The sequence below is a fragment of the Ailuropoda melanoleuca genome, chromosome 8 (assembly GCF_002007445.2).
Source record: "Ailuropoda melanoleuca isolate Jingjing chromosome 8, ASM200744v2, whole genome shotgun sequence".
In the NCBI taxonomy this organism is placed as follows: Eukaryota; Metazoa; Chordata; class Mammalia; order Carnivora; family Ursidae; genus Ailuropoda; species Ailuropoda melanoleuca.
Genome location: NC_048225.1, coordinates 82,453,080 through 82,470,199, shown reverse-complemented (window position 1 = coordinate 82,470,199; position 17,120 = coordinate 82,453,080). Strand labels below are relative to the sequence as shown.

The window sequence follows — 17,120 nt, the reverse complement described above, 5'->3', positions numbered from 1 at the left end:
AATCAGAAGGGGGAATGAAACATGAGAGACTATGGACTATGAGAAACAAACTGAGGACTTCAGAGAGGAGGAGGGTGGAGTAATGGGATAGACTGGTGATGGGTAGTAAGGAGGGCACGTATTGCATGGTACACTGGGTGTTATATGCAACTAATGGAGCATCGAACTTTACATCGGAATCCGGGGATGTACTGTATGGTGACTAACATAATATAATAAAAAATCATTTAAAAAAAAATGAAATCTTCATCTTGGCCTCTTGATGAATTTAACAATCCTCACAACTGTACCTCCATACATTTTCTACCTTCTGGAAGTCCCAGCCCTACCAAGCAACCTTCAGTTGATCACTTTGGGTACTAACTCCTTCAATGTTGTCTTTCTTAATTTTCAGTATCTCCATTGTTCTTATGTCGGAGGAAGGCAGAGGCCATCTCATTTTCAATACTAACTCTTCAAACCACTGCCTTGTTCCTTCCACATCCTTAGAGAAATTGTTCCAATTGGGGCGCCTGGGTGGCTCAGTCAGTTGAGCCTCTGCCTTCAGCTCAGGTAATGATCCCAGGGTACTGGGATCGAATTCCACATCGGGCTCCTTGTTCAGGGGGGAGCCTGCTTCTCCTTCTGCCTGCTGCTCTCTCTCTCTCACAAATAAATGGATAAAATCTTCAAAAAAAAAAAGTAATAATAGTAAGATTCAAAGACATTAAACACATCTGGCCCACAGTCACATGGCCAATAAGTAACTGAGCCTGAATACCCATCTTCTAACCCCTGGTCATTCAACAAGCAGCACAAAAATAAAACAAAACAAAACAAATAATAATCAAGGCCTACTTACAGTGACTACATTCCTATAGACAACTATGTTCTAAGCAGTGACTAATAACCACGTTTTCAAGTTTCAGTTCTTTTAACAAACATTTTCTTTGTCTCTTTGTGGCAAGTACAGAATTAGCTAATGTGTAGGCACCGACTAGCAGGTTTTTATTGCCTAGAAAAATTCAAACTCATCTTAGAGCTCTCATCGACTATGCCTTAGATCTTCATCCCAGCTGCACTTTGCTCTCCACAGAGAAGTAATCTAAAAGAGTGAGCGAAAGTCACTATAAGTCCATGGGATGGTTATTGTTACAAGTATTCCTTGAAAGAATCAATCATTTATCAATCTTTTTTTTAAGATTATATATTTATTATTTGAGAGATTGCTTGAGGGGAAGGGGCAGAGGGAGAAGGAGAGACAGAATCTCAAGCAGACTCTTCACTGAGCATGAAGCCCGACAGGAGACTCAATCTCACCATCGTGACATCACAACCCAAGATGAAATCATGAGCCTCAAGACTCGGATGCTTCACTGACTGAGCCACCCAGGAGCCCCAATCATTTATCAGTCTTAAAGCAAAAGGGGAGATAAGATAGTATAATCTACTTACCACCTTCTACTGCTCCACTGACCTCAAAAACCTTTTAAAATTCTCAATATTCAATATAAATTTCATATGGATCAAATATTTAAGTATAAAAACCAAAAAAAAAAATGTTAAAAAAATTCATGTTTTCCTTCTTCATAATCTTGGATGATTTCTAAGCATGACAAGAAATCTAAAAGCAATAAAAGAATATTTAATAACAAAAATTAAACATGGCAAGGCACACCATATGCAAAGTCAAAAAACAAGTAGCTAGTTTTAAAAATATTCACAGTACATGCTAGTCAAAGGATTTATTTCCTTTAAATGTAAGTTATTTATAAAAATGGGGCACCTGGGTAACACAGTTGGTTAAGCGTCTGCCTTCAGCTCAGGTCATGATCCCAGGGTCCTAGGATCAGCCAGCATGGTCTCCCTGCTCAGCAGGGAGTCAGTTTCTCCCTCAGTCCCTCCCCCCCAACTCATGCTCTCTCTCTCAAATAAATATTTTAATAAATGAATGAATGAATGACGAAAAATAATAGCTACCAGGTAAAGAACAAAAATGGACAAAATATGAATAAGATTTTTAAAGAAAAAATAAATGCATGAAAGAAGTTCTCTACCTCACTTATTATTTATGAGAACAAATTTATGCTATATGCTACACTGTTTGTCACCCATCAAAGTAGCAAAGTTTAAAAAAAGATTGGTAAAGACATATTGGTAACTGTATGGGAAAACCATATACACGTGAACTGATACAACATTTTTGAAAGAAATTTAGTAATATCTAAATTTTGAATAAAAAAACTCTTTGATCCAGAAATTTCACTTTTAAGTGTCCTACACACACATTAGCACAAGTAAGCAATGATACTGTTTCAAGAACACTTCCTGCAGGGCACCTGGGTGGCTCAGTGAGTTAAGCGTTTGTCTTTGGCTCAAGTCGTGATTCTGGGGTTCTGGGATCAAGTCCCACATTAGGCTCCTTGCTCAGTGGGGAGCCTGCCTCTCCCTTTGCCTTTGTCTTCCTCTCATGAATAAATAAATAAAAATCTTAAAAGAAAAAAAAAGAATGCTTCCTACAGCACCGTTTATGATACTGAAATGCCAATGCAACTGAAATGTCCATCAATAAAGGATAAGTTAAATAAATTACCAAAGCAGGGCGCCTGGGTGGCTCAGTCCTTAAGCATCTGCCTTTGGTTCAGGACATGATCCCAGGGTCCTGGGACCGAGCCCCATATCGGGCTCCCTGCTCAGTGGGAAATCTGTTCCTCCCTCTTCCACTCCCCCTGCTTGTATTCCCTCTCTCACTGTGTGTCTCTCTGTCAGATAAATAAAATCTTTAAAAATAAATAAATAAATTACCAAGCATTTGTGCAACAGAAATACCCACATACATACTTTCAAAAACTTACATATACTGAATAAAAAAGATATATAAGATTTACTAAGTTTAGAAAATGCAAATTGCAGGAGAGATCCCAAATATGATCCTACACACAGGAAAAAGAAAATGACTACTTAAAGGAAAGAGAATTGTTACTTTATAACAGTCTCCAATGTTCGAATTTTTTCACATATTACTTTAAATTTAAAACTTTATAGGGGCACCTGGGTGGCACAGCGGTTAAGCGTCTGCCTTCGGCTCAGGGCGTGATCCCGGCATTCTGGGATCGAGCCCCACATCAGGCTCTTCCGCTATGAGCCTGCTTCTTCCTCTCCCACTCCCCCTGCTTGTGTTCCCTCTCTCGCTGGCTGTCTCTATCTCTGTCAAATAAATAAATAAAATCTTAAAAAAAAAAAAAACTTTATAAGCATATTCCAGCAATTTGCTTTTTAACGAAACCAAACAATCTTGTATTTCTAATGGAAGGCTAATAGCCCCAAATTATTAAGCATGGGGACAAAAGACAGATTTTAAAGGTGTATTCTGGCGAATCTACAAAAGCAATAAATGGACACACCAATCACAATTGGTCTATAATTTTTTTTAAAGATTTTATTTATTTATTTGACAGAGAGACAGCCAGCGAGAGAGGGAACACAAGCAGGGGGAGTGGGAGAGGAAGAATCAGGCTCCCAGTAGAGGAGCCTGATGCAGGGCTCGATCCCATAACGCCGGGATCAGGCCCTGAGCCGAAGGCAGACACTTAACGACTGAGCCACCCAGGCACTCTGCTCTATAATTTTTTTAAAGCTATAAACAGGTTTCTGTTCTATAATCCAAATAATCTAGAAACTCTATTCCTCAACTAGAGTTAACTTTGGTTTATTTTTCTTTTATCACCATACCTGTTACCAACTGTGTAAGTGGGTTGCCACACACAATAAGAGAATTAGCCTGCCTATCATTAAACTTTTACAATGCCGTATCTTATTTTAAAATCAGGAGATAATTTGTGGTAAAAAAAAAAAAAAAAGATTTCATGTAGATTACATTCTCAGCTGATGTATAATGAGGAATTATAAAGCTTCCTTAGGGCCTGGGACAGAAGAGTCGGCAGCATCACTAACGAGAAGATAAGATACCTTAATGAACCTAAATCTATTTGCTCTCCATGATTTTGCATGAGGGACAGGCTAAGCATTGACAGGCAGGTAGGTAGTCCGTCAATGACGAAATACACAGTAAGACTTAAAGCCCCATTTTCTGACTTCCTCCTGCCTTTCCAACTGTCTTCATATCCATGAAAACAAACCACAAATCTGTCAATACTACCTCCACCCTCACCCCACCAATCCTCTCACAAAGCAAACAACAGCAAGCCCTTCAGTTTACGGTCTTCAACTCTATGCCTTCACAAACTCACTCCCTTCTTCTGGCTTGAAGCCCTTCCCCATCACTTCTTCAAAGGCCAAATACAAATTCTACTTCTGTGAGACACTTCCCTCCATTTTAGAGCAAGCCTCGTCCCCAACCACATTTAGTGTCCTATACCATTTAGTTACTATTACTTAACTATCATTTGTAATGTGGGACTTTCTGTTTTAGCATCTTACTCACCCAAATCCCCCTACTAACAAACCTAGTACAATGCCTTATTTATACATCAAAGGTACTTAACCCACACTTGATTAACCTGTTGGCTAGAAGGCAGTAAACCAGACTTTAATCTCAGATATATGTGAGGATAGGAGGGCATAATTAAAAGATTGCTAAGAGCAATTCTTTCTTTCTTTCTTTTTTTTTTTTTTTTTTTTTTTTTTTTTTTTTTGAGAGAGAGAGAACAGGGGAAGGAGCAGAAGGTGAGGGAGAGAGAGAATCTTCAGCAGACTTCACCCTGAGCACAAAACCCCACACGGGGCTTGATCCCATGACCCTCAGAACACGACCTAAGCTGAAACCATGAGTCAGGTGCTTAACTGACTGAGCCAACCAGGCACCCCTTGCTGATAGCAATTCTTATTCTAAGAACTTAGAATTCCAAGATTGAAACTTTTGATAAAATTATTAAAACTATTTAGATTCCAGAATGTTTGTGATAGAACAAAGATTTAAAAATGCAAGCTTTGGGTGCCTGGCTGTCTCAGTCAGTAGAGCATGTGACTTGACCTCAGGATTGTTGAGTTCAAGCCCGACGTTGGGTGTAGCGATTACTTAAAAGTAAAATCTTAGGGGGAAAAAAAAGCTCTTCCCTCAAACATTTCATCTCTACATATTTCTAAAAAAACCATCAAAGTTAATTGTATATTTTCCCCATCAGTACATTGTTACAATTTGCAGTTCTAGTCCAGTTCCAGGACTTGGCAACATATTTAAAAGCAAAAGACAATTACTGACTTTTCTTTCAAAATACTCAGGCTGTACTTCATATCCCATTATTTAAAAATGAGTGTACCTGGGGCACGTGGGTGTCTCAGTCAGCTGAGCGCCCAACTCCTAATTTCGGCTCCCATCGTGATCTCTGGGTAGTGGAATCAGCCCCACATCCCGAGTCTGCTTGTGCCTCTCCCTTCATTCCCGCACCCCTCATGCTGTTTTTTCTCTCAAATAGATGAATAAAATCTTTTTAAAAAATAAAAACAGGGGCCCTCTGGTTGGGTCAGTCGGTTAAGCATCTGCCTTTGGCTCAGGTCGTGATCTCAGGGTCCTGGGACCCAGCCCTGCATGGGTCTCCCTGCTCAGTGGGAAGCCTACTTCTCCCTCTCCCTCTGCTCCACCCTGCAGCTTGTGCTCTCTTGCTCTATCTCAAGTACATAAATAAAATCTTTTTAAAAATAAATAAATAAAAATGAATGTACCTGTTACGTCCAGGCAAAACTATATTCAAATGATTTTTAGCAATTCTTCTCAAACACAAATTTGCCTCAGATACATTACAACTCAGAAAAAAATAATCATTAACAATATTTTGTTTGTCCTCTCATAATTTGAAACCTTTTCAGGATTATTTTTAGCATGACTTTCTTTTTTTTTAAGTTAAAAAGCTGTCAAAGTCTCAGCTAGTATTTTCCATTTCTTCTGACTAATCTTCATGTAATGAACTAAGATATTCAAACTTACTCTTTTGACCTTAAAAGCTATTTTAAAAGTGCTAATTAATATTCAATAAATTCATTGCTGCTGGCAATTGTTATGTCTCACTGTACAAAACATTTTTCAAGTAAGCGGAATTTTTCATCTCTCAAAATGCCATATAATTTATTCAAAAGTTCGTATCATCTATTCATATTGCTACTAGGAGTGCATTATTTCCAGAGAGCAATTTGGCAATATCTACCCCAAAAATCCTCAGAAATATGTATTCCTTTGACCTAAAACAATTTCTAGGAATGTACCCAAAGAAAAACTGTAAACACTTGAACTTTTGCTTATCTGCATTTTCTAAAGTAAACATGTTTTCCTCTTACCTTAACGAAAAAAAAATGTGAAAAAAATGTGCTCTCAACCTACTGAGTTGTTCAATGCTCTATGTGGACTGGCCAGTTTTAGGATTAGACATGTATACTGAACAAAGGGGAATGATTATAGAATAACACTACTTAAAACTTTTTTTCATATATTTTTGCCAAAGGATTCTCAAAATTTGTTACAAAAGGAATGTTCTCCCGGATATTCAGATAGATACATGTATCAAAAATGCTGCAATTGAATAGAACTAAAATATATCAACTGAGCTGTTATTTGTAAAACACTTAAAACAGTGCCTGGCACGTGACAGAACTGATGCGTAGTAGTAGTACACTGATTCGTTATGAAAGTGAACAAAACAGCAAAATTAAAGGTAGTCAAGAATAAGCACTACCTGTAAATCAGAAGAAAGGTAGAGAACTTCCTTACCTGATAAAAAAAAGAAAAAAAAAAAAACCCACAGCTATCATAATTCATGGAAAGACTGAAAGCTTACCCCCTAGGATCAGCAACAAGACAAGTTTGTTTACTCTTGCTGATTCTATTCAATATTGTACTGGAATTCTAGCAAGTGCAAATAGGCAACAAAATGAAAAGGCATGCAGACTGGAAATGAAGAACTCTTCGTTGCAGATGGCATGATCTTGTACATAATAAATACCACAAAAACCACACACGCAAAAAACTATTAGAGCTAACAAATGAATTCAGCAAGGCTGCAAGATACAGTATCAATATACAAAACCAGCTGCATTTCCACAGTAGCAACAATCAGAAAATGAAACTAAGAAAAAGAATTCCATTTACGTTCGGAAAAGAAAAAAATAAAAAAACAAAAACAACTCCACTTACAATAGCATCAAAAAGAACAATATACTTAGGAATAAATTTAACCAAAAAAAGTGCAAAACTTATATTCTGAAAACCATAAAATACTGTTTTAAAGAAATTAAAGACAACCTAAATAAATGGAAAGATACTTACTAGTCAGATTCACAAAAACAGAAAATATAGAACGATGATTACTAGAGACTGAGGGAAATGAGTTATTTAATGAATATGGTTTCAGTTTTATAAGATGAAAAAGCTCTGGAGCTCTGTTGCATAACAACGTGAATACACTTAATGCTACTGAACTGTACGCTTAAAAGTGGTTAAGATGGGAAATACTGTTAGGTATATTCTTACCACAACTAGAAATTTAAAAGAGAATAAATTTTTAAATAGGCAAAGGACTTAATAGACATTTCTTCAAATCAGATATATAAATGCCCAATAGCACATGAAAAGATGCATTACATATCACCCATCATCAGGGAAATGCAAATCAAAACCACAGTGAGAAATCACTTCACACCTGTTATTATGGTTACTATCAAATAAACAAACAGAAAATAACAAGGGTGGTGAGGATGTGAAGAGACAGAACCCTTGTGAGAACCCTACTGGCGAAAATGTAAAATGTAACTGCTGTGGAAAACGCTATGGCTGTTCCTCAGAAAATTAAAAACAGAATTACCACATGGTCTCACAACTCCACTTCTGGATATATATACATAAAAAATGAAAGCAGGGGCTCAAATAAATATTTGTACACATGTTCCCAACAGCCAGAAAGTTAGAAGCAACCCAGCTGCCCATCAATGGACAAAGAAAATGTGGTATATACATGCAAGAGAATATTCTTCAGCCTTCAAATGGAAATTTTTATTTTCTTTATTGTGATAAAAACACTTTACATGAGGGTAATGAGAGTTACCCTCTTAAATTTTTAAGTGTAACAATACTGTTAACTATGTAAGCACAGGGTGCCTGGGTGGCTCAGGGGGTTAAGTGTCTGCCTTTGGCTCACGTCATGACCCCAGGATCTTGGGATCGAGTCCTGCATCCAGCTCCCTGCTCAGCATTGAGTCTGGTTATCTCTCTACCCCTCCCCCTGCCCATGCACACGCGCATGCTCTTTCTTTCTCTCAAATAAATAAATCTTTAAAAAAAAAAAAAAACTATGTAAGCATAGTGCTATATGTCAGATCTCTACAGCTTATTCATTTTTCGTAACCGTAATTTCATACGCTTTAAACAAGAACTCCCCATTTCCTCTAGATTCAACTAAACATCATTCCTACTATTTCCATGAGTCTGACTACCCTAGATACTTCATGTAAGTGGAATCATATGTTATTTGTCCTTCTGTAACTGGCTTATTGCACTTAGTACAATGTCCTCTAGGTTCATCCACGTTGTCCTAGATGGCAGGATTCCCTTCTTTTTAAAGGCTGAAAAATACTCTGCTGTATATACATGCCACATTTTCTTTATCCATTCACCCATCAATGGATACCTGCCTTGGCAATTGTAAATAATGCCGCAATAAACACACAAGTGCAGATATCTCAGAGTTCCCGATTCCGATTCTTTTGGATATATACCCAGAAGAGAACTGAATCATACAGTAATTCTATGTTTAAATTTTAGAGGAACCACCATACCATTTTCCATAGCAGATGCATCATTTTATAGTCCCATCAACAGGATATAAGGGTTCCAAATTCTCCACATTCTGGCTAACACTTTCTATTTTCTGTTTGTTCTAACAGTATAAGTGGTATCACTGTGGTTTGATTTGCACTGTCCTGATGATTAGTGATGTTGAGCACCTTTCATACACCCACATTGGCCATTTGTAGCTCTTCTTTGAAGAAATGTCTATTCAAGTCCTTTGCCAATTTTTAAACTCTGGTTGTTATTCTGCAATTGAATTATAGGAGTTGCTCATATATTGTATCAATTCTTCATCAGATACATAGCTTGCAAATACTTTTCTCCCATTCTACAGCTCCCTTTTCACTCTGCTAATTGTTGTGTTTGCTGTGCAGAAACTTTTCAATTTGATGTAGTCCCACTTGTGTAAATTGGCTTTTGTTGCGTATGTTTTTGATGTCACATTCAAGAAATCACTGTCAAACCCGATGTCCTAAAGCTTCTCTTCTATGTTTTCCTCTAGGAGTGTTACAGTTTCAAGTCTTATATTTAAATCTGCAACCCTACGGGGCGCCTGGGTGGCTCAGTCCTTAAGCGTCTGCCTTTGGCCCAGGGCATGATCCCAGGGTCCTGGGATCGAGCCCCGCATCAGGCTCCCTGCTCCGCTGGGAGCCTGCTTCTTCCTCTCCCACTCCCCCTGCTTGTGTTCCCTCTCTCGCTATATCTCTCTCTTTCAAATAAATAAATAAAATCCTTTTTAAAAATTAATTAATTAAAAAATAAATAAATCTGCAACCCTTTCTGAACAGACTTTTCTGTGTACTATAAGGGTCAGGAAATTCTGATATATTTATTTAACACAGGCGAATCTGGAGGACAATATGCTAAATAAACTGAGCCAGTCACAAAAAGCCAAATTCTTTTTCCAAGTGATTCCATTTATGTGAGAAACTTAGAACACCCAAAAATCACAGAGACAGAAAGTAGAATGGTTGCCAGGGGTTGGGAATGAAGAGTTTTAGAGATGGATGGTAGTGACGGCTGCACAACAACATCGATGCAGGAAATACTACTGAACTGTGGATTTAAAAATGGTTAAGCTGTTAAGTTTTACGTTACGTGTCTTGTGCCACAATGAAAAATAAAATCATTTTTAAGTATCTGTATGACCTTGGATTAGGCAATGATTTTCTTAGGACATCTACAAGCAACCAAAGAAAAAAATAAATTGGATTCATAAACATTTTAAAAGGTTTTATTTATTTATATTTATTTAGAGATGGAATGTGCAGAAGGGGGGGAGGGGGAGAGGGAGAGAGAAAATCTCAAGCAGACGCCACACCGAGCACCGAGCCTGATTTGCAGTCCCATCTCACAACACTGAAATCATGACCTGAGCTGAAATCAAGAGTTGGACGCCCAACTGACTGAGCCACCCAGGTGCCCAAGATTCACTGTACTGGGAGGGATATCGTCAAGAAAGTGAAAAGACAACCCCCAAAATGGGAGAAATTATTTGCAAATTATTTATCTGTTAAGGGTCTGGTATCCAGAATAAAAAACTCTTAAAATTCTATAAAAGGCCAAGTTAAAAAATGAGCAAGGGATATGAACAGACATTTCTCAAAAGGCCAATAAGCACATAAAAAGGCATTCAATATCATTAGCCATCAGGTAAATGCAATTCAAAACCACAAGAGATACCACTTCACACCCACTAGGATGTTATCTCAAAAGACACATAATAACAAGTATTGGTGAGGATGTGGAGAAACAAACCCTAACACGTTGCTGGTAGGAATATAAAATGGTGTAGCTTGGAAGAATTTGGCAATTCTTCAAAAAGTTAAACATTAGAGGGTGCCTGGGTGGTACAGTCAGTAAGTTAAGTGTCCAATTCTTGGTTTTGGCTCAGGTCATGATCTCAGGGTCTTCAGATCGAGCCCCACTTCAGGCTCTTGCTCAGCGCGGAGTCTGCTTAAGATTCTCTCTCCCTCTCCCCCCCACCCCCACCCGTGCACATGCGTACTCTCTCCCTCTCTCTCTCAAATAAATCTTTTTTAAAAAGTCAAATGCTGGGGCGCCTGGGTGGCTCAGTCAGTTGAGTGTCTGCCTTCAGCTCGGGTCATGATCCCGGAGTTCCAGGATCGAGCCCCACATCAGGCTCCCTGCTCAGTGGAGAGTCTGCTTCTCCCTCTCTCTCTGCTCCTCACCCTGCTCAAGTCAGCTTCTCCCTCTGCACCTTACCCTGCTTGTGCTCTCTAATAAACAAATAAAATCTTCAAAAAAAAAAAAGTTAAACATTAATATACCATATGATTCAACAACCCCACTTCTACGTATATACCCAAGAAAAGTAAAAGCTTTAGTTCACACAAAGCTTATACATGAATATTCATAGCAATATCATTCCTAAGAGCCAAAAACTGTAAACAATCCAATCAATCAAATGTATATCAGCTAATAAACAGATAAACAAAGGTTTATCCATACAACGGAATACTGTTCAGCCTTCAAAAAGAATGAAGTAATGAAACATGCTAAAACATGGAAAGCATCATGCTAAGTGAGAAGCCAGACATAAAACATCAAATATTCTGTAATTCCTTTTATATGAAATGCCCAGAATAGGCAAAACCAAAATGACAGGAGTAGATTAGAAGTTGTCAGAGCTGAGAGAAGGGGAATATGGAGAGTGACTATTACATCCATGGAGTTCCATTCTGGGGTGATACAAATGTTCTAGAAGCAAGCAGTGATGACGGCTATACAACCTTGTAAATATACTTGCAACCACTGAATTATGTACCTTAAAATATTAGTGAATTTTATGGTATATGAATAGAAGCAAAAGAGAAAGGAAGAGGAAAAAGGGCTATGAGGAGGAGGAAGGAGTAGGGAAAAAAAGAAAAGAGAAGAAAATGAGGAGAAAAAGAGAAAGAACCTAGACCAAGCTCGATTCAAATCATTTTCCACATTCAGCATAAAGACAGAATTGCTGGGCGCATGGGTGGCTCAGTCAGTTGAGGTCCAACTCTTGGTTTCAGCTCAGGTCACGATCTTGGGGTCATGGAATCAAACCCCAAGCCAGGCTCCATGCTCAGCAGTAAGTCTGAGATTCTCTCTCCCTCCCCCTCTACCCTCCCCCTGGCTCATGTGCACATGGCTCACTCTCTTTCTCTCTCTCTCCCTCCCCCTCTGCCCTACCCCTACTCACGTGCACATGCTCACTCTCTTTCTCTCTCCCTCCCCCTCTGCCCTCCCCCTACTCATGTGCACATGCTCACTCTCTTTCTCTCTCTCTCCCTCCCCCTCTGCCCTACCCCTACTCACGTGCACATGCTCACTCTCTTTCTCTCTCCCTCCCCCTCTGCCCTCCCCCTACTCATGTGCACATGCTTACTCTCTTTCTCTCTCTCTCCCTCCCTCTTGCTCAAATAAATAAATCTAACAACAACAACAAATAGGAAATGGCAGAGCTAATACTGGGTCTAGTTACGACTCTAAATGCTATTAGCTTTTTCTCTTAAGTTACACAGGGCCATCATTTCTATGTACTTCTCCTAGAACTGAACCATTCCACAGCAAATTACAAGAAATGCAAATCAGAAGGTAAAAGCAGGAAAAAAACAGCTAGGCATACAGTCATGAAAAGAGTTAGTAAGGGAGAAATAACATTTTTTAAATTTTAACATAGTAACACCAAAAACAGGGAAGGACAAATTTACAGAGTGTAAGGTAAATGCTGCAACCCAGTACAATATATATCAAAATATTTATTTTAAAATACAACTCTGACCCTGCAATTCTACCTTAGGCATCTGAGGAATATGTAAAAATGTTCATTAACATTTGTTTACAGCAGAAAAAAATATTCATCAGGGAAACAAGTAAATATAACACACATAAAATACTTTGTAGCCACTCATCTCCTACTTGACAATGGAAAGATGTCTATCATGGGGTTCTTGGGATCCCCGTTACTAAACAACTTATAAACTAGTCTATTTATGTAAGAAGTTAAAAATTTATGGAAATGAAACGTCTGGACAACACATACTCATTTTTCCATGACAAAATTTTGAGTCACTTCTGCTTTCTTATTTATCCTTTTCTGTATATTTTGAACTAACTGAACACTTTAACTGCAGGTACATAATGGCACAATAACAACTTTTTTTAGATAAGCAGGCATTACTTTCAAAATCGGGTAATGATAACATTTTTTCAATTTAGACAAAAAGTTGTTATCTTCAGAACTGGTATTTCACACAAGTATTTCAAACAAATGCTACAAAATACAACAAAGCTAATTAATCATAATTCTACCTAATAGGCACTGGATAAACTAAAGATAATTGTGTGAACATGTCAATACCATGAAATCACAGTAATGGCCACTATTAACTCAAGAACCCAAAAGTTGGGTGTCTATCAAATAAACTGGTCCACCTCTGAGAATGCAGGGGGGCACCATAAAGAATTAGGCTGGACACAGGAAACCTATGAGACTAAACTGAGCAAATTAGGACATAAACTCATCACATCCATAGCTTACTAGAATTCTGAACCACAGAATAAGATTTCAAGAATTACGCCAAGTAGAGTGTAATGAATAAATCCTTAGAGCAATGTCAAAATGATGTATCACAAGACAGTTGAGTGTGAGCTCTTGATAACAGTGGGTCTCAGGTCAGTATTATCCAGCAAACTTTCAAACTTAACATTCCTGGGACCCTTACCCTGAGATTCTGATTGAGTACATCTAGAATGGGGTCTAATAAGCTGTTTTTGTTTGAAATGATTTCTTTTCATTCTACAGATTAATTTTACGTGTCAACTTGACTGGGCTAAGGAATGCCCAGAGAGCTGATAGAACATAGTTTCTAGGTATAAGGGTGTTTCCAGAAGAGATAAGCATTTGAACCAGACTAAGTAAAGAAGATTGCCCTCCCGAGTGCTGGAGCGCCTGAGTAGGACAAAGGGCAGAGGAAGGGCAAATTTGTGCTCTGGATTAAACTGGGACATCAGCCTTCTTCCCGGTTCTCATGCCTCAGGGAGACTTGCGCCATTAGCCTCTGGTTTGTCAGGCCTCCGAAGGCTTTCGATTTGGGTTGGAATTACATACTGGCTTCCCTGGGACTCCCGCCTACAGACCGTGGGACTGACTTCTCAGCCTCCACCTGGGCCAATACCTCATAATAAATCTTTCTATGTATCTATCTATATCCTAATAGTTCCATTCTTCTGGAGGCTTCCAAAGCACACACCACCTGAGAACCGGCCCTCTAAGAACTATGCCTCATATATGAACTTACAGATAACCTGCAAAGCTTATTAAAGTAAAACCTTATTCAGTAAAGGTGAGGTATTTCTAACAGGTTCCCAGGTGGTGCAGATGACCCTAGTCGTGGTTGGTGGGCCACACTGATTGGCAGGGCTTGCTCTCAAGGCCACATTTTACCCATCCGCTTCTTCCCCAAAGTGAACAAATGTTAAAGCAAGTGGAGAAACACATTCTATTTTCAGATCAGCATTACAACCAAGGAGGTCATACTTCTCATTTTAAGCTAAGCAATTCAATTTTTAATATCTGCATTAGAAGAACTTGGAATGTCTAAAACTTAACTAAGACAATAAGAAGTACTAAAAATATGCAGAAATTAAGAGTAATTTAAAAGCTTTTTACAAATCGGGGCGCCTGGGTGGCTCAGTCGTTAAGCGTCTGCCTTCAGCTCAGGGTGTGATCCTGATGTTCTGGGATCTAGCCCCACATCAGGCTCCCCCACTGGGAGCCTGCTTCTCCCTCTCCCACTCCCCCTGCTCGTGTTCCCTCTCTCTCGCTGGCTCTCTCTCTCTCTGTCAAAGAAATAAATAAAATCTTTAAAAAAAAAAGCTTTTTACAAATTGGAACGAAAAGAGAAAATCGCATCTGGTGACAGAAAGTTTCAATAAAGAAGTGATTTTTCTGTCTCTAAGACAGACAACATGGATTATGACCCAGTCCTACAATCAATCACAGAAGGGGAAGGTTTCTACTTAATGCTGACTCATCCTAGTGTACAAATTTCACATTTTATATCATATTAAAACTAACAATACACAAAATAAGTATTTCATAAATAACTAATGAAGAGCCTAACAATAAATAAACTTCATCATGCAAACATAAGCAGCAACATTTATATTCCAGGTGGGATCCAGCTGCTGAATTTACAATTAGAGTTAGGTAGGAAAAGCGAAAGACCGTTTATGAAAGAAGTCTCACGATGCCAAAAACAACCTGTCTCAGAAAGGTCCATCCCTATTTGTTAACCAAACAAGAGTCAAATTTCAAATCCTTCTTGAAATCAGACCTATACAAATGTCATTGCAAAAATAAATAGGCTGATGCAACAGATGACATCAGCTGGAGTTGCTCACAGGTCTATCAATCTTAAGCATTAAGCCTTGACCTTAACAACAAGCACTGTGTCCTACTCTTTGTATTTGTGTGTTAAGCAAACTTGGATAGGAGAACTAGCAAAACTCCTTAATCTCTCCCTCCCCCAAGATGTACAGCCCTGTACTGAACTAAGTTAGTTACCGTGCTAATTAGTCTCACTATGCTCATTACATCTACCAGGAGTAATTAGTAGCACTTATTTTAATAATCTAATTACATTACCTGGGGGAGGGATTCTCATTCACTTAACTGGAACTCCATGAAGGCAAACACACAGGTACTGCCGCGGTAGGCCCAGCGCCTAGCAGGGCACCAGTAATTACTGATAGGTTAGGTGGTTGAAGGAATAAATAACTGGATGGTGTCTAAAACACAGTACATACCCCTAAAAAATGTTCATTGACTTCATCAACAAGAAAGGGCTTATTTTCTAATCTCTTTGTTACCAGATACAGAAAACTCTATGTAATATAAATCCTAAAGTAGACACTGCAAATTCCACTTACATCACTAAAGCTCACCTCTGACATGCGCAGCGATTTACACACCAGTGTCACCAATACAACGCGGCTGTGACCGGCACTTAAATCAAAATGTTCCTTTCCATTCTCTTTATCAATTTATTTTTCACCTCTGTGCCTTCACACTACCTGCATACCCCCTTATAATTAAGAGAGCTCAAGAGATGTCAGTCCCTGACCTAAAGCACTGAATTTGTTCTTATTCGCTCGCTGCCAAAAATTACAAGTCTCTCACAGCTGCTGTAGCTCTTGCTGACCTCTGAATCGAGTTTGCTTCCTTTTCTTTAGAGCACTGACTAAAAACCTACCGCCGTGGGCTAAGATACTATCAACGTCCTCATCCTTAGCCACGTGGACTCGGGCAAGTCCACCCCCGCCAGGCATCCCACTAATCTACAAGCATGTGAGCGCTGATACAAGAACCACGGACACGGTTGAGGAGGAGGCAGCAGTGATGAGCAAGCGCTCCTCAAATATGCCCAGGTGCTGGACAAGCTGAAGGCAGGGGTGGAGCATGGCATCATCACTCCCACCTCCCTATGGAAGTCAGACTAGCCACCATAACATCCGCATCATCAATGGTCCAGGCTCCGGGGACTTCATCAAGAATGTGACCACTGGACACCAGAGGCCAACACTGCCATGCTCGTCATGGTGGCACCATGCTCAAGTTCGAAGCAGGCATCTCCAAAGAGCCAGACCTGCAAATACGCACTGGGGCCTACACACTGAGCCTGAAGCAGCTGGCAGCTCACGGTGGCCGTCAACGACAGGGACATTGCTGAGCCTACCTCCAGCGCCATGCATTTCCAGATCACTAGGAAGTGAGTACCTGCCTCAAGAAGATCGGCTACAACCTGGCTGCTGTGGCCTTTGTGCCCATCTCCGGCTGGCACAGCAACAATGTACCCTGGCTGGACAGTCAAGAGGACAAATGAAACGTCACTGGGGTGACTCTGCTGGAAGTCTCTGGACTCTACCCTCCCACCCAGTCAACAAAGCCCCTAAGGCTGCCTCTGCATGATGTATACAAGATCGGAGGTACTGGCACTGTGCCTGTGAAACCTGGAATGGTGGTCACCTTTGTCCCCACCAATGTCACCTGAGCTCAAGTCTGTGCAGATGCCCCACGAGGCCTGTCAGAGGCCCTGCCTGGTGACAATGTGGGCTTCGACATGAAGCATGTGTCCAGTAAGTGGCCGGAGACAACAGGAACGACTGCTCCGTGGAGGCTGGCCACGATGTGGCACAGGTGATGGTCCCCACCCCAGGCAGATCCAGGCTGGCTACGCCCCAATGCTGGACTGCCACACGGCTCACATCTCCTGAACACAGGGAAAACACTGATCAGCACTCGGCTGAGAGGCTGGAGGACAACTCAAAGCCCTAAGGCCTGGTGAGG

The 17,120-nt window shown here is 39.8% G+C and overlaps 1 protein-coding gene across 2 annotated transcripts in view; it reads right to left on the bottom strand.

The window, feature by feature from the left end:
- SOAT1 (sterol O-acyltransferase 1) overlaps positions 1 to 17,120 on the bottom strand; it is a 75,176-nt gene that overhangs the window by 46,421 nt on the left and 11,635 nt on the right. The gene's annotated exons all lie outside the window — the stretch shown is intronic.